This window comes from Engystomops pustulosus, chromosome 4 (genome assembly GCF_040894005.1).
Source record: "Engystomops pustulosus chromosome 4, aEngPut4.maternal, whole genome shotgun sequence".
NCBI lineage: Eukaryota > Metazoa > Chordata > Amphibia > Anura > Leptodactylidae > Engystomops > Engystomops pustulosus.
The window spans coordinates 99,524,850-99,548,181 of record NC_092414.1 but is presented as its reverse complement, the minus strand read 5'-3'; the positions used below and the strand labels follow the sequence as shown (position 1 = coordinate 99,548,181).

Sequence of the window (23,332 nt, the reverse complement as noted above, 5' to 3'; positions counted from 1 at the left end):
TGGAATCCTAGTCTTTGCCAAATGGGTGGTTTTTTTTTTAAACATGAGCAATTTGTACTTGGTGATAGGTTCATTTATATAGTTACTTAAAGTCTCCAAAAGTCCCCATTTTTCATTGTCTTTTCAGTTAGTAATTGAAAAATAATTAGCAGACCTCATGAATTCCACTTTGGGTGGAAACTCTAGACTGACCAAATAGTAGGGTAGGAAGCAATACCCGGCCATGAAGGCTGATTTTCCAGTTGCCGTGGTGACATGTTGAATGGGTTTACTTCAGCTCTGATATAAAACAAATTTCCATTGTGTTTGGGAAATAACATGTAAGTCATTGTGTTTGGAATGGTCTGCATTTCAATCTCGTGGCCTTGTTTCCTAAGATTCCATCACATTTTAATATTATTTACATTCGTTTAGTAATCCAGATATTGAACGTTTGTTGCAGAACTGAATTACCTAAGCTCTGAGGATACAGAAACAGAAGTCTAAATGCTTTTAAGTATTTAGGTAGGGCAAGCATCTTCCCTGGAGCATTGATTGTCAATAAACATTGTACTACAAAGTGAAATACTGGAAGAAAAGAAGTGCAATTTCCTTTCATGGACACAGACGTTACCATTAAAAACCTCTCAGCTTTGGCTGTATTCACCCCTGGCTTCTCCTGGTGGATGCTGGATGTACATCTTCTGTGATTTCATTTCCTGAAATGTGCAAAGAAGAATCAGGAAAAAGTTATCCCTTCCATATATTGTGTCGGAGGTATGAAGTATTGCAATTTCCAACTCACTTGGAAATTCTTGTTATTCTTGTTCCCATATTCCCAGGTAAAGACTTGCAAGTTTAGTTTTAGCTGTAAGCTTAAGATTAAGGTATTTATTGGCTTTTTGGTTGGTGTTATGACCCTTAGCAATATGTAATAATATGTTATCCTACTTGACAATTTCAAGAAATCGAGTACAAATATAAAATTTCATAACCGACTTATAAAAGTTATAAAGTTTGTAGATAATGGGGCACTTACCCGTCCCGTTGTGTTCGCTGATCCTAATGTCCAACGAGGATTCGGAGATGGCGTGATTCACTTACATCTGCTTAGGTCCACCGAAGTTCACCATCTTCTTCCCGGTGTATGTAAGTGCTGATCTTACGACACAATTTGAATTTTAAATTCCGCGGTTTGTCCGAATCAGTTAGGTTGTCCGACGCTCACGCACCCCCGAAGGAAATGTGTCCGACGGACCCTTTGTAAATGTGCCCCAATGTGTGTATGATGAAGACACTATTATAAGATTTTTATGCTTTCATGTCCACAGTATATAGAAGGTTTCTAAGTCTGATGCTTTATACTGTTTATTAAATATATAGCACTTGTAGGTGTAGGTGCGCACCATGCATGTGGCCGCATGGTCCAATGTTTTCTCTCAATGAAGGTCAAGCAGAGGGAATTTGGTGGAAAAATAGGCCAAGAGGTTGTGTACCTCCCGGCCACACCCACAATGCACCACAATGTTGATTTGCAGTAGAATAAAAGGTTAGATTTCTCTTCTGGTTACAGTTTTACCTAAAATTTGCTTATGATGCAAGGAATGTTACCTACAATGCCATGTTTTGTTTATATGTGATCAGAAATATTACAGGTTACCTTAAAGGGGATGTCCGAGTTCTTAAAAAAAAAAACCCAGGGAGGCCGGGAGGGCGCTGCTTAAAAAAAAAAAGTCCTACTTACCTTCCGGTGCCCTCCGGTATCCAGCGCTGCTGTCGCTCTGGTCCGGGTGCCATGTAAACAAACATGGCCGCCGGAGCAGTGCTGGACTCAGCTTCCAGCCAGACCCGACAACCACGGCCGGCCGGAAGCTGAGTCCTGCGCTGCTCCGGCGGCCATGTTTGTTTACATGGCGCCCGGACCAGAGCGACAGCAGCGCTGGATACCGAAGGGCACCGGAAGGTAAGTAGGACTTTATTTTTTTAAGCAACACCCTCCCGGCCTCCCTGAGTTTTTTTTTAAGAACTCGGACAACCCCTTTAAGGAGTCTTTGTGAACATCTTGCTACAGAGGAATAACCCTTGAGTGACCAACAAAAGTAACATAGGAACACTATGGGGGGGGGGGTGGCTTGGCCATAACAAAAATGTGCAAACCAATCTGGAACCAAATTGTTTGCCTTACACAAATGGCTGTGCAACTCCATAGATGCTAAAGAGTTGAGATTTCTCTTCAATTAGAGTTTAACATTTTACAATTTAAGTGTTATCCAACATTTAAAGGAAATCTCCCACTAAATTTAACTTGTACAAAGCATCACCAGTGCTAGAGGTTACAGTGCTGAATCCTGGCATACCTATAAAGTACATTAGCTGACATACCTATAAAGTACATTAGCTAACTCATCCATTATAAAAAATGTACTTATTTATGTTTTTGTACATGAAGGGCTGTGGAGGGGAGGGGGGTGAGGGGGTGTCTTGCAGCTCACACCTTTTCTAACTCATCCGGCACTCCCCTTACTATGACGTCAGCTCACTCAACGCCAGCTGCCGAGAAGAAGATGGCAGGAGGGGGACAGAGGGAAGGAGGCAGTTGGTGGGTTAGATGTATTGCGGGGGGGGGGGGGGGCATGCTGCCAGAGCTCAGAGGGTCTCTGGTAACAACACCCAGAGAACTTAAGGGACATTAGTAAAAAGATAAGTAATTTTTTGAACTGAAGAGTCGGCTAATGAACCTAATAAACGTATGCCTGGATTCAGCATTATAACCTCTACAAAGAATTGGTGGTGCTTTGTAGAGAATAAATTTAGTGGTAGTTTTCATTCAGATAATAAGCATGCAACATTTTTTGTTAGCATCATTGTGATAATGTCCATGATTCTTTCTGATTTGTCAGGTTAAGCTCTGTGGAAGGCATGTCACAAAAGGACATCTGTTCTTACATGTAAACAGTGGATTATTCAACATAGTGCCAGTCAGTGCTAGCATTACTATGCTATGTTCTGCATGAAAAGTGTTTCCCTACAATTCATTTGGTTTACATTTGTAGAATTTTTCTTATACATTGGGACACATTTAGAAACTGCACTAAAAGTGCTATTTCCATGTATAATGCTGGGTGCGCAGATTCACTAAGATTGTGCGCCAGAAATCATGAATCTGGCACTTCCCTGCTATGGTCCGACAGAGTTCACCATCTTTTTTGTGGTGCTTCTTTAACATAGGGCGTGCAACACAATTTGCATGTCAAATACGGCTCCCGGTCCGGATCAGTCAGACCGACCGACGGCACACCCCCTAATTTGTGTCTCATGGAAGCCAGCGCAGCTGCACCACAAAAGGGCCACGTGCAACACAAAAGCAGAACGTGCACAGTGAGACAAAAGTGCAGCACAAAGCCCTTAGTAAATGTGCCCCATGATCTTTACTTCACATCAATTGTCTGTTATATATATTTTATACATCTTTTATATCAACTATCCTTGCATACTATAGTTTTATTGTGTGCTCTGTGTCTTGAACCTAAAATCGACTAAAATTAATTAATACATTTAACTAGGAAATCAAAATGCAGATGTTTACATAGACTATATAAAAAGAAACATATGCATGTTTTACTCACTATCTGACATGTGATCAGAATAAACCTTTCCCGTTTTAGAACAAATAGGATTACCTAAATTATTTATTTTTGCCAAATGCCAGACTAACGAGTGAGAGAGAATTTTTTAAGGGATTTTATTACTTTCGGCAACATAAAAAAAAAAGTTTACATACATTTCATCAGTATTTTGTACCATTGCCCTTAAATGTTTGACAAACATTTTGGACTTCCTTCCATAAACTTCCCACAATAGTTGGTAGGAATTTGAGCCCATTACTCCTGATTGAACTGATGTAACTGAGCCATGTTTGTCGGTGCCTTGCCATTTCACTGCTGTCCATTTATTCAGTAGGACTGAGATCGGGGTTTTGTGATGGACAATCTAAAACATTGTCTTTGTTATCCTTAAAGAGGACCTGTCACCCACAAAAAGGACCCCCACCAAACAGGCCCCCCATAATCCTCTCCCCAGCCCCTTTCCATGTATGTTAAATTTATTTTACTTTATGTTGTGAAAGTTGTTCCTAAAGGATCTGACCTATTATCAAAGTAGAGGTCGGATCCTCGTATCCACTACGCTGTAAGTTGGGTATATTCAGGTATATAAGGGGGCTGGCACTCCTCCAGCATGCCCCTCTGAGAAGTCGGCAGCATCGCATATATTGCGCAATTGCTGTCAGATTCTTCGCGTTTACTGTATTCTTCCTGGCCAATGCCAGAAACAGAAAATAAGAAAGTATAAGGTCAAGATGCAGCTGTGACCATGGCCGGCGCTATCAATAAGCTAGGCACGACTCTTCATTTACCAGTTTTGCTGCCCTATTGGGCCTGTCTGCTGGGCTTTTGATGGTCCTCAGAATCCAGTCTGAATAAAAAAAACAGGTTAAATTATGGGTGGAGGACAAAATAGGTTAAGCCTCTGATGAAATAGATATATAGATGGTAGATGTCAAGTATATTTTATTATTGTTGTGTTTACACCAAACAGTATTTTATTTAACATTAAATGGAAACTGCAATTTACCAAATTTTGTCTAGATGTGACTGCTGTTTGTAGATATATCCTTTAAAGACTCAAAGCAAACATGTTTTGTTAATGGCTGCTTGAGAAATACCAAAACTGAGAATATCCTAATGGTTTTCAAAGTGTCATGTGCGGATTTTGTATTTTTGGTTCTATCAAGTTAGCTATCTTTTGTATTTCGAAAATCTACCGCTCGCCGGATCACATCTCCTATAGAGCACTTTGTTGCTGTTTCCTTTTTTGAAGAAAAATACTGAAGGATAAAATTGCCTTACAGGATGAATGCAATTTACTTCTCAGCATGGATTTCTTGTACTGCACAAATACCTTCCGTTAAGTGCTAGAAATACATGATGTCATATTTGAAAGGTGCTTTTTTAAGTATCATTTTTTTCAGTGTCTTAATCTCTTCCCAGATCTTAAGATATACAGATGAAATGAGTGGCACTTTGTTTGGTTATCATCCATAGTAATCTTTGAGCATTGGAATATTTAAAAATTGTTGTCACAACTTGGCAACCCATGGCATCTGTTCCTGCCTACTTGCCAGGCCCTGCGCTAACACACTGGTGGCAACTGGTTGAGGTTCCCTACAAAAAAACAAAGAAAGAATGAAACAGACACATGCATAGTTAGGAGAACTGGGCCAAAACGAAGATGGTGGCAAGGTACAAAATTGTGAGACAAAGAATAGTCAATAACATAGGTCAGAGAACACAGAAATATAAATAGTGTAATGTATATAAAGTATACTATAGTAAAACAAGAGTCAAGACACCAGTATAACCCACCCTTGAGAAAAGTGATTAGCAGGTATACGTGGAGTTCCTTGCTAATACACTGCTTTGCAGATGATGCCCGTGCCCAAACTGTGAACGTACATACAACAGCATCTGTTTGAGGGTTAATAGATGGATCAGAAGACACACAAGAAAAAAAATTAAAACAATAACACTAAAATCCATAACTGCAGGAAAATGAGGAAATGGCACTCGATGGATCGATGTGATGGTTATGCACAAACTCAGAAATACTAGAGTATTATGGGTTGGTTATTCTGCCACTACAGTAAAAGGAGTATAGGCCCTGAACTAACCCAGCCTTTACTGGTGGTAGAACTATTCATTTCAGTAATGCTGTTTGAAGTCACCTACTTGTAATATACAGTAACTGTAAAATTATTAATTTACAACTGAAAATTGGATTTATACAATAAAACAATAATACATTAGCTTGCATTAGCTCCTGTGAAAACAATAGGCCAAATGTAAATTTGCCTTGGGAAGTGATTAGCTTTTCTTTGGAGAGCTGCATTTATGTTGGGACGAATGCATGTTACCTCCAAAGCTTGTGTGACTTTTTGGGCACAAGGCAGAAGAAAGTGTAAATGTTCTCTTATTTTGTCATGTGCACCACATTCATAAAGATGCATGCAATAGTTTTCTATGATTGTCGAGAGGCATGCACGGCATTGCTTCCAACTTCTGTGTCCCATTGACTACATAGTCTTCACTGTTTAGCCGATGGGACACAGAGGTTGGAAACCACCAGTATACACTTGGGGTGTGCTCAACTCCATAGGGCAAACATGGCAGTAATCGAGATAAAGAAAAGAAGTGGCACTCACCTGGCAGTGAAAAATTTCTTCTTTATAGGTGATAAACTCATAAGGTGGCTTAGTGGTTAGCATGACAGCCTTGCAGAGCTGGGGGTTCAAGTCCCAGGGTCAACATCTTCAAAAAGTTTGTATGCACTCTCCGTGTTGGTGTGGGTTTCCTCCAGGTCCTCCGGTTTCCTCCCACACTCCGAAACGTCGCTTTATGGAATAAAGACACACCGATTTTTTTCACTATATTGGAGTGCTGTCTGTTCCTGGAAGTAGTTTAAAATACAGAGTTTGACATGGATTTTCTGCCACTCCCATTGAAATATACAGAATGCCACATTTCTGTGGATGGGTGTACCTTATATGCAATATGCAAGGATTTTGTTCAAAATGTAGGGCACAGAAGAAACTATTACAAGCAGGAGCTACATAATTACAGGGAGAATCTGCATTGTATGGCCATGCACATCACACAGGACCCTCTTTATTCCGTTTTATTACTAGTGATGGGGTAGTGCTGCTTTCTGTGCATGTCCTACAAGCATATAAATGTAGCTAACTATACATACAAATTCTACTTAAGAACAAACCTATGGAACCTATCCTGTATGTAACCCGGGGACTGCCTGTATGTGTGTATATAATATATAATATATATATATATATATATATATATATATATATATATATATATATATATATATATATATATATATACACACACTTACCTTTATATCTTTTGGTTCATGTCACCAAAAAATCCCCTGACTATCATCGTCTTGGCAATCAATAGCCCATTATTAGATGTAGCAGGAAGTGCAGGAGGATTTTAATGCATTGAATTATGCATGCAGCTCTCATTCACTGTCCCTGAACAGACAGAGTGCAGCCGTTCTACGGACTGAGATTTTTCTGCAATTCACGTCAGTGGAGCACAGTATATATGTATACACCCAAGCTAAAGGCTAATTCCAGGAGAAATCCAGGGCTGTTGACATAGAATGTTTGCTATGAGGCGCGTTCTGCAGCGTTCACAGAATGTTGCAGTGTTAATTTACATGCGGGTTATTGAAGGAAGGACAGAGCGTATTCTGTGCATGACTTTTCCTGCTGAGAGCACATTGTGATATCTTCCTATTTTTGTTGCAGACGGTTACTATGTGGAGCATCTTGATGGGACAACACTTGCGTTTTTCATCTTGATTCTCAGTAAAGAAGTGGTGCCAGTGTACAGGTAAGATGCACCTCTTCTTTTAATAGATTTTAATGGTGGGTGTATTGAAACAGATGTATTTTTAGCCCAAAAGTACAGAGTCAGGATTATTTGATCTCTCATTATAGACGCCCATTCTGCAGCATGTTTACTGCAGTCTTCTGTAAAGTCTGTTATGCATGAGTAGAGCTGCCTTTAAACAAGGTGGACTTGATTTTTACTATAATCCAGCGGATATCCTTAATAATTCCTGTTTAGGATTAGCATCTGGGCTGTGCATTTACACTTGGATATGTTATGCTTCAGGAGAATTATTTTTTTCAGTAAAAAATGCTTTGGTTGTGAAATAGTAAAACCTTTCTATTTTCCATTGATAGAAGTTTTCAGTGTAATGTTTTATAAAAAAGAAAATAGGGAAGTCATCATTCAATATAATTGTTTATCTCAGTTTTTTATTGGAAAATTTCTTAAATGAAAACCTACATGCAGTCTTTGAAAGTGAATTTATGAACGAAAAAAATCATTGTTAACAGCAGGGACTGACTGACCCACATGTCTTCTGGCTGGCCCAGATGCTGGCACAGTTATTGCTGATTATAATGCTGATCTACCGTAGATATGTGTGAACATCAAGGACAAGTAAACATGGATTACAAAGCTGTGTCACTCCCTATCATCCTTTGTTAAAATTTTGAAAGAAATCCTCCATGGAGAATGTAACATATGGAAATATGTTTATATTTATATTATATAGTAGTCTACAGTTAGAATTCCATGTCTTGTCCACGGTTTCGCCTCATGTTTTTTATGTAGTTCTAGGATACACATTATAGTGAAAGAGTTTTTTTTCAGGATGTTGATGATAATGGCCCTGGTTCCAAGTAAAAGGCATGGAATATTAAATATTCCTCACTATGAAGTGTAATTTGCGCAAAAAACAAGCCCATACACAGCTTTTTAAATAGAAAAATAAAGAATTTATAGATTCTTGAAGGAAGAGAGCAAAAAACGGAAACAGAAAAACGAAAAAGGGCCAAGTTGTTAAGGGGTTAAAGAGGTTATTTAGAGAACTGAAATATCTTAAATACGGAATAGCTCACTTGCTGAGTAAAGGACCACAACCCCTGGTCCCATTCTGGCAATGAGCCACATGTCCATCACCTCAGTCCACTGGGTCTCTGATACACTGATGCAGAGGAGGAGGAGAAGATTACTTATCTTTCAGCCAGTCGGCCACTGCCCTATTGTGATGTCAGAGAGGGAGGCAATAAGAAAAAAGTGCCTTACACATAATTCCTTGCTAGGATCTATCACAAGGCTCCGGCCTTCTGGTAGATCCCGGCAGGTCTGACCAGATCTGACCAACCCTCCTTCACTGGGCACACCCTCTCTTCATGCCCCCCTAAACCTATTTGGAGATTTCAGGTGTACAAGCCCTAATAAATATGATCCCATTTGTATGTTCCAGAAGTTCTAGCAATTGCAAAATGTATATAAAATATTTATTATTAATAAGAATAAGTTTCTGAAATGAATCATGTTTTATGTTTATGTGTCCAGCTTCAGACATTGGGGGAGATTTATCATATGCAGGCTATAATCTCCGCCCCACATTGGATTTATCAAGAGGTTTTCGACATCTGATGAATTTGGCAGGCAGCAGCGTTGTGCAGCGCTGACAGAGAAAGTTCTAAGCAGGTGGCCGCCCACTCCACCGCTGGCTGCATGCCCTTCACTATTCCAGGTTTCAGGCGTATAAGCCCTGACAAATGCCTCCCATTATTCTTATGTGTAGACCTTCAGCTGAGAAAATTCTCCTTTAATGGTAGATGTTGTGAAGAATATGGTTCATATTGTTGGATTTCAAATGCTCAATCCTTATGGTCTAGCAGTGGCTTTTAGGACCTAGCTAAGCTTAGCACCCATACAAATGCCAAATTCCACTGAGACAGCTCCTGACCCCTGCTTTATGGCAGCAAATGGCTGTAATGCAAGTAAAAAGTTTTGGTTGCTTTGATATTGATTTCAGCACTTTAGAGCCAGAAATTTACATCTATATTCTTGAATACTATTTACAACCCAAGTTTTACCACTATCATATATACTTGAGTTTAAGCCAACCTGAGTATGAGCCTAGGGGGGAAAATGGTCACAGTCTCCCTATGTAAAGCCCTAGCAGCCTCCTCCAGTAATGAAATGCTCTATGCAGCCCGCCCCCTGTAAAATGCTTTATCCAGCCTTCCCCCAATAAGGAAATGCTCCATGCACCCATCTTGAAGTAAAATGCCCCGCAGGAGCCCCCTAGTAAGGAAGAGTCCTGAAGAAGCCCCCCCGAGTAATGAAATACCCTGCAGCAGCCCCCTAGTAAGGAAATGTCCAGAAGAAGCCCCCTAGTAATGAAATAACCTGCAACCCCCCAAATAATGAAATGCGCTGCAGCCAGCCCTCAAAATAATTAAATGCTCTGCAGTCGCCCTATTAATACAATGCTCTGCAGTCCCCCTATTAATGAAATTCCCTGCAGTCCCCCCTAATAATGCAATGCCATGCAGTCCCCTATTGATGAAATGCCCTGTACCCCCCTATTAATGAAATACCCTGCACCCCCTCGGTGTGTACAACAATAAACTTACATACTCATCGTCTGATGCTCCCTGCAGCTGGCTTGCTATATACTAAAGGGGACTGGCTCACTGTATACTAAATGGGGATGCCTGGCTATATACTAAAGGGGGCTGGATGTATACTAAAGGGGTTTAACTATACATTACAGTGGGCTGACTGGCTATATACTACAGGGGGCTGGCTAGCTATATACTACAGGGGGCTGGCTTGCTATATAATACTGGGGGCTGGCTATATACTGGGAGGCTGTGACCAATGCATTTCCCACCCTCGGGTTATACTCGCGTCAATAGGTTTTCTCTGTTTTTGGTGGTAAAATTAGGGGCCTCGGCTTATACTCAGGTTGACTTATACTCAAGTATATAAGGTAATTAATCAGATTTATTAATAGCTCTAATAGTCTAACTCTGCACTGTTGTGCATGACAATACTTTTAATAAATCTGTCCCAAAAATGCTTTCAATTAATTCACCAATAATATAAAAGATAATTATAATTTATAAAAATGAAATGAGTTACAGCAGCAGATATTAGGACTGTGGAAGCTCTATAGAGTACTCTATGTGTTTGCACACTATAGGAGCTATTGTTAGATATGCAATTATCCACATTGATTTACATAAACAGACTGAGATCTACTAAGTGAAATATGCCAGAATTCTGGTGTAATGCGCACCACAAGACAAGTGTCTTACACAACATTTATGAAGTGTGTAGGGGATCAACTCAAATGGCAACTTCAGTAACAGTCCAGGTAGCTGTTTTATTTCTTTCCAAAACAGTTTAACGAAACAGAATAGCTTGCTTCAGCATATAACAGAAAATACAGTCCATATAAACAGGCTTGACTCAGTCCTTTGTAGGTTGTGTCTCCATCCAGCAGCATAAACCGACAATGTCACTATTGCTGATCCTTGGCTGTGTAACACCTCCAGCTCTGCATGCAGTATAGCAGAGACTTCCAGACTGCAAACACACATCCCCCAGCTCACCTGAGCTTCCTGGCTTTATCTGTCAGCCAAAACCTGGCCTGGATATGTGGGAGTAGTCACCCATCCTGCTCTTGACTACTCCAATGAAAGCCGGCCCGGATCAACTGCATTAAGCAGCTTTGCTACATTAAATATTGTCAGAAACCTAAGGTTCCTGACCAAACTGAGGCACCTCGGTGACACATATCTGCCATCAATAATGGCCCCTTGTACCTTCTGACATACCCCCCTCCTCTGACAAAAGCCGGGGGTTTTGGCACCTTTAGCCACCAGTCTATGCACCCTTGACAGGGCGTCTACATTTCCCTGCATTTTTCCTGGCCTGTGCTCCACTGTGAAAGAAAAATCTTGTAGGGCCAGGAACCAGCGGGTGACCCGGGCATTTTTTCCCTTCTTCTCCCGCATCCATCTTAGGGGGGCATGGTCTGACACTAGTTTGAACCTCCTTCCCAATAAATAGTACCTGAGGGAGTCTAGTGCCCACTTTATGGCCAGACATTCTTTCTCAATGATGGCATAATTTTTCTCTGCTGGGGACAGTTTCCTGCTAAGATAAATTACTGGGTGCTCTTCCCCATTGACTACTTGAGACATAACTGCACCCAGACCTACATCAGACGCATCTGTCTGGACCACAAACTCGCGGGAGAAGTCAGGAGCTATCAACACTGGTTGACTACACAAGGCTTCCTTTAACTCTTTAAAAACCCCCTCTGCTTCTGGAGACCACTGCACCATTGCCGACTTTGTACCCTTTGTGAGGTCAGTCAAAGGAACTGCTATCTCTGCAAACCTGGGGACAAATCGCCTGTAGTATCCCACAATTCCTAGAAATGCCCGGACCTGTTTCTTGTTAAGTGGGCGGGGCCAATTCTGAATAGCTTCCACTTTATTCAGTTGGGGTTTAATTTCTCCTCTTCCCACTATGTAACCCAGGTACCTGGTTTCATCCATTCCTAGGGCACATTTATTTGGATTAATCATAAATCCAGCCCTTCTTAGAGAATTCAGGACAGCCTGAAGCTTAATGAGGTGACTTTCCCAGTCATGACTGAAAATGACAATATCATCCAAGTACGCTGCTGCATACTTCATGTGAGGACGTAGAACCTGGTCCATGGCTCTCTGGAAAGTGGCAGGGGCCCCCTGCAACCCAAATGGCATTCGAACGTACCGTAGCACGCTGCTCACCCCCGCAACTCTCCACAGGCATATATGCACGTGTGCTGCACCGTATCGTTGCCATAGGGCCCCGTGTGCCTATTGCCGTCTGTGGGGGACGTATATCGGCCGTATATACATCGGCCGTATATACGTCCCCCATGCGGCAGTGTGAATTCAGCCTTAGAGAAAGAGATTTAAAGTCAGGGCAGGCAGATTTATTCCAGTGGTCTTGCATCCAGGAAAGGCTTTTATGCTGCAGATTTTTCGGCATTGTGTGTATAGGATTTCCTTAAATTATATACTCTAAAATGCAACTGTATTACGGTTCAGATTTGTCACACAGAAATTCTGTACAGCCATTCCACAGCTAAAACAATATGGGGCAGATTTATCAAGCAGTCTGAAAGTCAGAATATTTCCAGTTGCCCATGGCAACCAATCACAGCTCAGCTTTCATTTCACCAGTGCTCATGAATATTTTAAAGGGGAGCTGTGATTGGTTGCCATGGGCAACTGGAAATATTCGGACTTTCAGACTGCTTGATAGATCTGCCCCTATGTGTGCAGATATCTTTGTGTGTAATCAAAGTCCAGGAAAATTGTCATGGCAGGCAGAACAGACATAACAGCTAATAGTTTGTAAGGCTTTTCAGGGGTGCCTGGTACTTAAGGAGGCGAACATTGGGATCAAGGATTATAAAGATATATAAAGCCTATAAATCCCCGTTATTGTCTTCTGGAACCTTCTAATCTATCGGCGTGGTCCTATACACTCTGGAGTGTAGGCTGGCTTGCAAAGCCCAACAGCCCAAGCGCCTTATCATCTCAAGCCTAACTTACTTTTACCATTTTTTGAGTCTTAAACATACTACATAAAGGGGCATATTTATCAGGGCCCCTGTGCCACTGTAATAATCGCAAATGCTAGCTTGCAATTATTTTGCCCTCTCTGCCACCTTCACGGCAGTGGGGCGTGAAGGGGGGCGCGGCCAACTGAGCCATTTCTTAGGCTTCATCCTGTGGAAGCCAGTACCCTGTATAGCCCACAAGTGGACTGGGAGTAGATTGGAAGGCTTAGAAACTTTTAAAGCCAGCACACCCAACAGGTAAGAGTAGTTTCCACGTGTTTACTGCCCAAAAGAATAGTGCAGCTGGAAATGCAACAACAAAGGAGAGTGTTTCCCAAATACACGCTTATTTTTTTCAACATTATATAACATAGATTCTTCCGATGCCTTAATTTACTGGTGTCATCTGACTTTATTATTTGAAGAGAACCTGATATTGGAAAGCCCCATGCACGTTTTTAATGTATTTCGATTTCTTATACTTTTTTTTTTTATAATATGCTCTTTTATCTATTTTTTTGTTACTGAATGTGGTGTTAGTGATATTCTGCTGAATTGTAAGTAAACTGTGTATGACACTGGAGTCATGTCCTTGGTTCTCTGCTTGAGAAAGCTTTAAATATAATAATCAAAAAGCAAATCCCTACTAGCAGACAGTCTTCATCCTTATGATTGTAGTTCTGCTTGATATAATGATGGAGCAATTTTTATACCAGTATAAGAATATTCTTGCTACATTTACTCTCTACATTTACTGTCTTCTCATTTTTTTAATTTGAATAAACAGTGGTAACCCTCTTTTAGCTTCCTGAAATAATATAATTTTGGAAGTTAGATAAAATAGCTAATTTTCTGTAATGATAGTAGCATGCTGGAATTGCTTATTGTTTGTTATTTTATTTTTATATATATCTATATCTTTCTAAATCTATTTTTCATATAATGTTGCATAATACTTATTGGACTATTGGGTGTTTAAACAAAAAAAGTCTTCACATGTTTTCACAGGGAACACAAATACTACTTTATATGAACTGGTGTCTAATCTTAGTTAAGTAATACATTTCAACCATTAATCCAGTTTTTTCACTGTATATATTTTCAACTGAATGAGAAAGCTTATACAATATGTTGTAGGTACAGAAAATACTGTGAAATCCATGAGTTTCATATGTGATAGAACTAAAATCTGCCACAGAAAATGTGGTCTAGACGTGTGTGGGGTTGTAGTATATCACACATGATTCATGTAGGACTCCACCATTGCGAAAAATGATTATAGTGGAATTATTGATTTATTTCATATTCTCACAGACATTCCATTGTTTAGAGACCATTTGCAGCTTTGAATGAAAAAACAGGGTCTAGAGACAAATTTGACAACTAGACAGATTAGGTGATAAACAGGGATGAGCAGACCCACTGACATTCGGGTTCAGCCAAACCTAAAAATTTGAGAGTGAGCCAAACCTGTACTTCTAACTGAATTCTCCAGCTTGCATTGCATTGCTTATACATATAAGATGTAGAAGTTTAAGAAATCATCTTTTTGTTTTTTTCTCACACAACCGATTTGCATCGGCAACCAAGAAAGGTTCTGTAGGTTTGTTCTTAAGCTGAATTTGTATATAAGTTGTCACTGTATATTTAAGTATTGTAACCCCAGACAAAAATCCTGCTCTCTGTGAAAATTGGATTTTAAAAATGATGGGTGGCCATAAGAACCAGGATTAACACTAAAGCTTCATTACAGACACCTTAGATAACTGTTACAGCTGATCGTTGTAGCCTAGGGCTAAAATGCAGTAAATTAACAACATCCAGAGGTTCATTTGTAACTATGGATCATTTGTAAGTTGGGTGTTCTTAAGTCAGGGACCGCCTGTATTTATTAAAAATGTAAAAATTGATAAACAATAATGCTGGAGTCAATATTTAAGATAAATCACAGATAAAAACATTGCTACAAAATATCTGAATCCCCCCACAAGATGTAAAAAATGGGAATCCAGTAACAGTATCAGTACAGTACTAAAACACCACTATTACTGGGTGCCCTTATTTAGATCTTTAGATTTTTATATCTATGATTTCACTTGAGTTGTCCCTAGTATTGTTTAACTGTTTGTGGTTTAATAAAGACATGAATTTTTATATTTAATACACAATTGTGCTGTGTAATTGAATCTTTGTAGAGTGGTAGTGTTGTCTTTGATACACACAGCTGTGATGATGCATTTGTCCTATAAGTAGGTTGTATATAGCCCTATAATAGGGTTGCACAGATACCAGAATGTGATACGATGCTGGACACCAATGGTTTCAAGAAAAGAAAACTGTATCATCTGAATTCAGTATTCGGGTGCAGTCGCATGCTGCGTTTACAATTTGCATTTTGCGAAGAGAGTTTTCGGGGGGGTTTTGGCAGTTTATTATATGTATTGTAAAGTTTGTCCTCATAATGTTTATATAAAATGTACAATTAAGTTTGTCTTATATACATTTTTATTTATCCCATTTAAATATTAATTATATGCTTAAAATAGGATAATGTAGGAGAGAGATTCCTTAGAAGATCCATCTCTATATACCAGTGCAGTAATCTTGTGTAACTCTATGGAAGCTCTATTGAAGTTCTTAGATAAAATCCTCCTATTGACAATCAGTAAGTCCATAGTCTAGTGGATAATGACACTGTATCAATGGCGCACTTCTCTGATTGTTTTTTGAGACTATTCTTCGCTTTCCTGCTGGTCAGATGTATCTTGGAGGTTTTTCTTTATTGATGTGGTGTTCGGTCTGTAGAGAATTTGCGAAGAAGTCTCCACAAGTCGCAATAATTTCCCCAGCTATTTTCTATGCTTGGTCAGTAGCAGCCGTAGACTTGCGCGGAATTTTGTGAATTTTTATAAAAGCCACAACTTTTACATCTGGATTAATGTGGGTACACTGTTGGAATGTAAACAATGACGAACTTTAAAAGGAAACAGTTGCAAAAAAAAGTTGCAAATGAGCACAAGAATCGTGAAAAGTCTCAAAAATTACAGCAAAAGGCAAGCCTAAAGTTTGATTCATGTCCACCAATGTAGCACAGTAAAGAGTAAAGATTGGGAGTTTAAATCCCATCATGGCAAAAAATATTTAATTGAATAACATTTAATAATTTAGATTTTTATTATTATACAGGCTTCTTGAGACACTTCTATTTTTGGAGCTCTGCTGCCCAGCAGATTCATTTAAGTGGTTTTGGCCCTTTAATATATGTTCGTATGGTCTACTTTCTCTCTTGGATTTTTTTTTTTTAAAAGTCCCCAAAAAAGTCTCAAAATGCACAAAAAGTTCCAGAAAATACACCAGTACAATACACTCTAGTAACTATGCGACTTTTTATAGGAAAAAAAATTCCATGTCATGAACCTGGCTTTGTACGGCGTTGCACTAGCGGTAGTTCTATATTTACGCAACATTAAGGAAGAAAGCACTGAAAAGTCCCAAAAAACTTCAATGTCACTTTTTTGAGACTTTTTTTTACGCCAAAAATAGCCAGGGAAAACCAATGATAAATAGAAAAGAGATGTAGAAACAAGATATAAGGTCAGTTCATGATATTTCCTTGATGACCTGGATCCTGATTTGCCTATAGCCCAACAAATCTATTTAAAGGATTCTGATGCAGACAGCTACAGATACAGTTTCATCCTGCATCTCATTATACAGTGGTCCTGACAATATTTATGACTCTTTCACCATATTAGTATTTTGAGTTGTAAAATTCTATGACATATTGGGCATAAACCTTGGGGCTTTCACAATACCAGTGCTGAACCTACACCACATAGTGTGAATGTAATCTTATTACTGCTTTTTAAAAAATGAGAATCATGTTATGTATACTATTACATGCATGAAAAACTGAAAAATCATTGTATGGCAGACGCTGTGCAGATATATTTAATGCATTTAAAGAACATCCTGGACATCCTCAGTCAGAGATAATTAGCTTTATCATTGAAGCTGTCAACTGCTTCTTTCTTTTCAGGTTTAATTGCAGTTGTCTTATATTTATGAGAGAAACAGTGAAAAAAGATTACAGAGTGCATTCTACTTGTTCCCCATAATGATACACTATAGTCCCCTGTTAATAACACAATGAATAGCTAAATCTTATCTAGACCTGGAGAGCCTGTAAATGATAGCGATGCCTGAATATTGACTACACCGGAGATAGATTGAATTAAGTAGCGTGGATGTTAGACACTGATGAAGCACCAATGAGTCTAGGAACTCATTAAATGAAAATTAACGTGTTAAAAGAGTAGACAAACCTCACAAAATAAAACCTCACATTTAAAGTACAAGAGCAGTCGCCGCAATGGTAAGATTTATCCCGTTTGTCTAACAAAATGTTTGTTACAATAAAGCAAATTTAGACTTTTCCCTATATATTTATATTTGTATTGTATAGTTTCATTAATTATTTTGATATTGGGCATTGTGTTCTCTGCACCTAACCACTCTTAATGGGGTTTTCTCATGTGGGCAATGATATTTAATTTAATTCATATGCCATATAGAAACATTTCAGAAACTGGATATTATATACCTGTGTGAAGACATTTTCTGATAAATGTAGCCATTTTGTCCCTTAGAAACAAGATTGTTGTCCTTGGATACAGCCACTTCTGCCTGAATGATTGCAGTTAGAAATAAATATTTTTTGCATATGTGTCACAGGTGCTCCTATGACCATGTCCCGGATCGCAGGCACACCCATATGCCTCCCATGCCAGCAGTAGCCTTCCTCACCTGTCCTCGGCGGTCATTGCGCAGATGATTGGCGGATCTTGCCGGATCTTTGTGCCTGAAGCCCTAGAGAAAGCTTGTTCCTTATGCCCTATGTTTGTATTGTGAATTCCCGTTGTGCCCCCGGTTCCGTTCCTGACTATGTTCCTATGCTGCCTGCCATGACCTTCTGCTTGTCCCCGAACATGATTCTGCCTAACGATTCTGGGGTGGGGGCGTGTGTACGCCCAGCCTGGCACATTTACTATAGTCTACATCGGAAAACTGGAGGAGTCTATAGAAAAACACTCCGCCAGTTCACACTTGGTCTGTATTTATTGGGTGGACGGAACTTCTCAGTGAATAGGGGCGCACAATTGCCAGCGTGGGGAATTTTAAGACTGGCGTTAAAAAGTCAGTCTTAATGAATTTCCCCCTTCACTGACTGTGAAGAATTTTAAATTTTTATCGTCAATAATGTTTTTTCTTTATGCTAACTAAGGGTATTCATTTTATTCTGGTGTATTTTAGAATTTAGTAAGTTCTATAGTCTAGCTCTAACATCTTCAAATGCACATCAAAATGCATTAGGGGAGATATACTGAGCAAAATGTGCATGTCAGCGCATTTATTGTAACATATAATTTATTTTTTTTACCACATGTAATCAGTGGGAGTAGCTTAGAGAGATTCTGCTACAAAAGTCTGGTGCAAAACATACACTAATAGGAGTAATAAACTTAGAATGGGTGGAAGAACAGTTTGGATGCCATATAGGTATAGTGAACTATCATGGAGTCATATCATGGACACCGTTATTGCAATGGAGAAATTTATTTGGTGTGTTTAAAATAAAATAATGTAACAGTCAGTGTAGGGGCTATTACTGACCCCTGGTTTTATTGGTTTCCTTAGAGAAACATTGCTGCTGCTATATAACTATGGTTACAAAGGAAGGACATTTTCTGTGCAGTATTGAAGGTTGAACTGTAGCCGAGCACCTATTTAGTGAAGGGCTCTCTTTTATACTTTTGCTTTCAACTGCTTCCATGTTAGATGCTCTCCGACCTGATTGGAACCTGAGTAATTTTATCATTAATGTGTTTTTTCTGCTTATTGTAAAAAGATAAGGAGTTTGTCAGGAATTACATTTTGTTTTATATGTGGCTCGGGGTTGTAAAACAATTAAAAACTGATACTCGCCTCTCCTGGCGCTCTCCTTCAGCCACAGTGCCAACCTGTTGGTATACAGAGGCTGGCAGTGATGTCACATGGACAGTGTGCACAATGCTACAGCATCAATTACAGGATGTACCTGCCTGTCAACACCGCGTCACTGCAGGTCTCTGTATACAAGCAGAATACGGCAGTGAATGAAGGTGCCGCAGCTGAAAGGGAGCACTGAGAAAATTATTTGAATTAGAAGAAAAAAGAATGGCACTAGAATCATAAACAAGCATTAGCCACTGTGATACATATGGTTTATGCATTTTAAGGCTTTCCAGTGTAATATATGACCTGATTTGTAATTCTGTGTCTTTATTTTAAACATACCTGTAAAATCACAAGCGATCTAAAAAATAACTTGTGCAAGGATAGCATCATACCACCGCTAGTGTTATCTGTTACTCTGTCCCTTATTTTGGCAATCATAAAAAGCGGAAATGAGCAATGGACACCAATAATGGTGGTGTGAACTGGGTCTAGCCAAGATAACTGGAAAAGGTGGGATTGAAAAAATGTAACATTATTAACTTCCTTCTTCCTATAAAGGGAACCTGTCAACAGGGACCTCATTTTCACTAAAGACAGATTGTAAAAGCACATTACACCTGCAGTGCAAAAATGCTTCTCTGCCTTTTCTAAGCATTTGCATTACAAAATAATTGTGTGTTATAACTTACTCTTGCATCCTGACAAAATCCTGGGGTAGTTACAGGGGCTGGACTTTGGTTTGGATGCATGTCAAAAAACAACATGTGACTTGTGCAGGCTGCCTCCATATTTGTGCTCTTGTACAGCTCTTCCCTCCCCACTGATGTCATGCTGACCAGGCTGTGATTTCTAAGAAGGAGCATGAGGTGGAGCTGTACAGGAGCACAGAGGAGGGGGCTAAGATCTGAGGATTGAGTAACACAGACAAGTCACATGTTATTTTTTGAAATGCATCCATACCAAAGCCCAGCCCCTGTGACTACCCCAGGATTTTGTCAGGGTGCAAGAGTAAGTTATAATGCAAAAGGCAGAAAGGCAGATTTGCACTGCAGGTGTAATAAGCTTCTGCAACCTGTCTTTAGTGAAAATGAGGTCCCTGGTGACTCTTTAAAGAGTAGTTCAATGATTTTATTAAATTCCAATATAGTTGCGGGTCGGTTGTTGGTGTAGTTGAGAAGGTTGTGCAAAAAAGACTGTCTAGGTATCTGAGCTCAGAATGTCCCAGAAGTTGTGGTATTCACGAAATGTCATCCAGGGTTGCCACAGCTTTATGAATTTCTCTGTGGTGCCAAGGGTATCAGCCATTATTTCCTCCATCCGATAAATGTGTATTAGCTCTTGAGCCCAATCTGAAACGGTAGAAGGTGTGACAGATTGCTATCTACAAGGAATGACTGTGCGAGCTGCAATACAGGAAAATCTCATTTTTGTTTCCGGATAACACCAGGGAGAATAGAGAGCAGGGCCTTCCTTTAAAGAGTAACAGTCATTTCAGATGATTTTTGATATTATGTGTAGGGATGGGATGTTGTGAACCTTTTTGCAAATATACTTAATTTATTTAGAAATAAAAAAGGGCTGCAAAGTGCAGATTACAATGTTACTTCTACATTGACTTGGCAATTATGTCAACCAGATCTCTCCATCTTCTCCCCTGCTCTCTCCCTGGCTGCAGTATGCTTTGAACATTATTTTCAAAGATGAAGCTGAAAGTGGAGAGGTCAATGCTTCCTTCTCCGAGCTGTTGAACCAAACACAGAGATGTTAGATGTGAGATCATGCAGACTCCATAGATACACAGTATACAGGCTGGAATATGCATCCCTTGATGCAGCTTGATTGAGTAGTATGAAGTTAATTCTACAAAAATGTTCACAACATCCTCCCATACACAATAAAAATGGTATCTCAAATATCTCAAATGATTATGCTTCAACATTTTTTTGGGCTCCCAACACTGACTAGTACATGTAATTTTATCTAGTGCTCTGGTCTTTGGTGTACTGTGACCAGCATATGACCACTTCAGCCAATCACAACTGAGCAGTCAGGTTCTGTATACAGGCCATGTAATATTAGAAAGGAGGCAGCTCACCCATGTTCTGTGATCCAGAACTTCATTACACGCACAGTATACCACGCCGAGGTAGTCAAATTAAATGCAAGAAAAGAAAAATATTTCCAGTTGGTGAAGGTCCAACAGAATTGAGGCTTTATTCAATCATCTATAAAACATTTATGAGTTACAAGTCCTTAATCAGGACTCTGATTTGCTGCTTTGGTCATGTGCTGGTCGCTGCACAGCATATACCAGAACTTGCAGCTCTAGATGTATTTTGTTACTGGATGATTTTTGGGAGCTAAATTAGAAACAATATTTATTTTGAATAAATCCTTTAACCTCTCGTGTGCATATAGTACCTAATAATTGTGTTACTGAGTGGTAACCTGATGTTATTCTCAATTATGGTTAAGATGCAAAAACATCACAAGCAACATGACCACTTATCTCTCCCATTCATAATGCAAAAAAAGGTCATAATATAGTTTAGACATGTGTGATAAAAATTTCCTCATAATGCCACATGTATTGTGGTATAGTAGTTGTTTATTTACTACGATGTCTCACATGTTCCCTGGCCTATTTATTGCTTCATGTATTCCCTAACACCTGCTGTCACACTCATTGACTATGTTCTTCTCCACAGGGATGTTGTCTAACCCCTGGGGAAAGCTCTGGAGACAAATGATGTGTAGTTTCTGTATCATAACTGATACAAATGAAATATCCCCTAGTGTGTCTACTTGTTTTATGTTTTTATTTTTATTTTGCTTGTGTTGGATTTTACAAACATGACTTATATAACATATTTTCTTTTTAGGTTTTGGCTCCTTCTCTGTGGAGGGCAAGAATTGTTAAAAAGCTAATGAATACATCTGTTTTTATTTAATCTCTGACATTGAATAAGACTTTTTGGTTTTCTTCATGAAGTACATTGTCCTATGTTTTATCTGTGCCACAGGAGACTATTCCCAGGTCCCCTTCTCTGGTCTAATAATCTTCTATTTGGAACATAGTTGTCTTTCTAGTATTGTCCAATAATAAACATATGTGATCTCTTTGTTGTAGCACTGGTGTAGTTCTCCTTCAGGTGTGATCATTCTTTTATCTAATATATTCTTCTTTCTGGTCTGACCTTCTCCTGTCTTCTTTCAAGTCGATGTAGAAAAAACCTAGTTGTCTTTCCAGTCTTATCTCTATCTGCCCAATCAGTAGGAAACACAGTAGCCTTTCCAATTCTGGGATTAACTCATTTCTTAATAATGAGCACATAGCGAACTGTTCACACATCTAGTAGAACACAGAGGTATATGCACTAGAGCAGTGATGGCGAACCTTTTAGAGCCTGAGTGCCAAAATTTTAACCAAAAGCAACTTATTTATCGCAAAGTGCCAGCACAGCAACTTATTTCTCCTTGTTCTTTGACAACTTTCAATTGTTCAGCCTCCTAAAGACACCAACACAGTTGAAAGGAGGAGAGCAAATTCGCCTATCATTGTAGGAAGATTCTATAGGAAGATTCTTTGAGTCCTGTATGGTGAACTTCATGCTGGGGTGATGTCCTGAGTGCCCACAGAGAGGGCTCCGAGTGCCACCTCTGGCACCAGTGCCATAGGTTCGCCACCACTGCACTAGAGCATATAGATCATATCAATTGAATCTAGTATTTCTATCAATAAGATTGTTATTTAGCATTATAATGTTTATCATATTAAAGTGCAATAATGTTCTTAAAGGGAACTTGTCATTAAGAATGTCAGTTTTACATGATGACAGGTTCCAATACCCTGTGGAATGTTGACTTAAAATGCCTTTGTTGTTCATCATAATAATTCCACTAATTTTGAATCATTTCTTTAACATAACCTGGCTCCTTGAGTCACAGAGGTAAAGGGGATGGGGAAGGTTGAGGCAGTCTAAATGGTACAACTCGTCTTCTCATCTATCTTTTCTCCTCACTCATTGCCACCCCCCTCCCTCAGTATCTCCCCTACTCTCTCCCCAGCTCATCACCACAAGCAATTGTTGTTTGAAGTGCCTTACCACAGGGCTGGGATCTAGCTAATGTTAAAGAATCAATTAAAAAGCTGTGGAATTATTTAGATGCATAGCAACACCGCTTTTATAAATCAACATGCCAGAGACTATTGCAACCTGCCTTTATGTAAGAATATCCTTCCTGATGACAGGTTCCTTTTAAGCAATTGTATGTG

The 23,332-nt window shown here is 39.4% G+C and overlaps 1 protein-coding gene across 1 annotated transcript in view; it reads left to right on the top strand.

Moving 5' to 3' along the window:
• The window catches only part of CNTN1 (contactin 1), a 113,667-nt gene that overhangs the window by 35,577 nt on the left and 54,758 nt on the right, over positions 1-23,332 (top strand). The window contains exon 2 of the mRNA XM_072146872.1: positions 7,367-7,451. The gene's annotated coding sequence lies outside the window, so the exon portion shown is untranslated. The remainder of the gene's footprint in view (positions 1-7,366; positions 7,452-23,332) is intronic.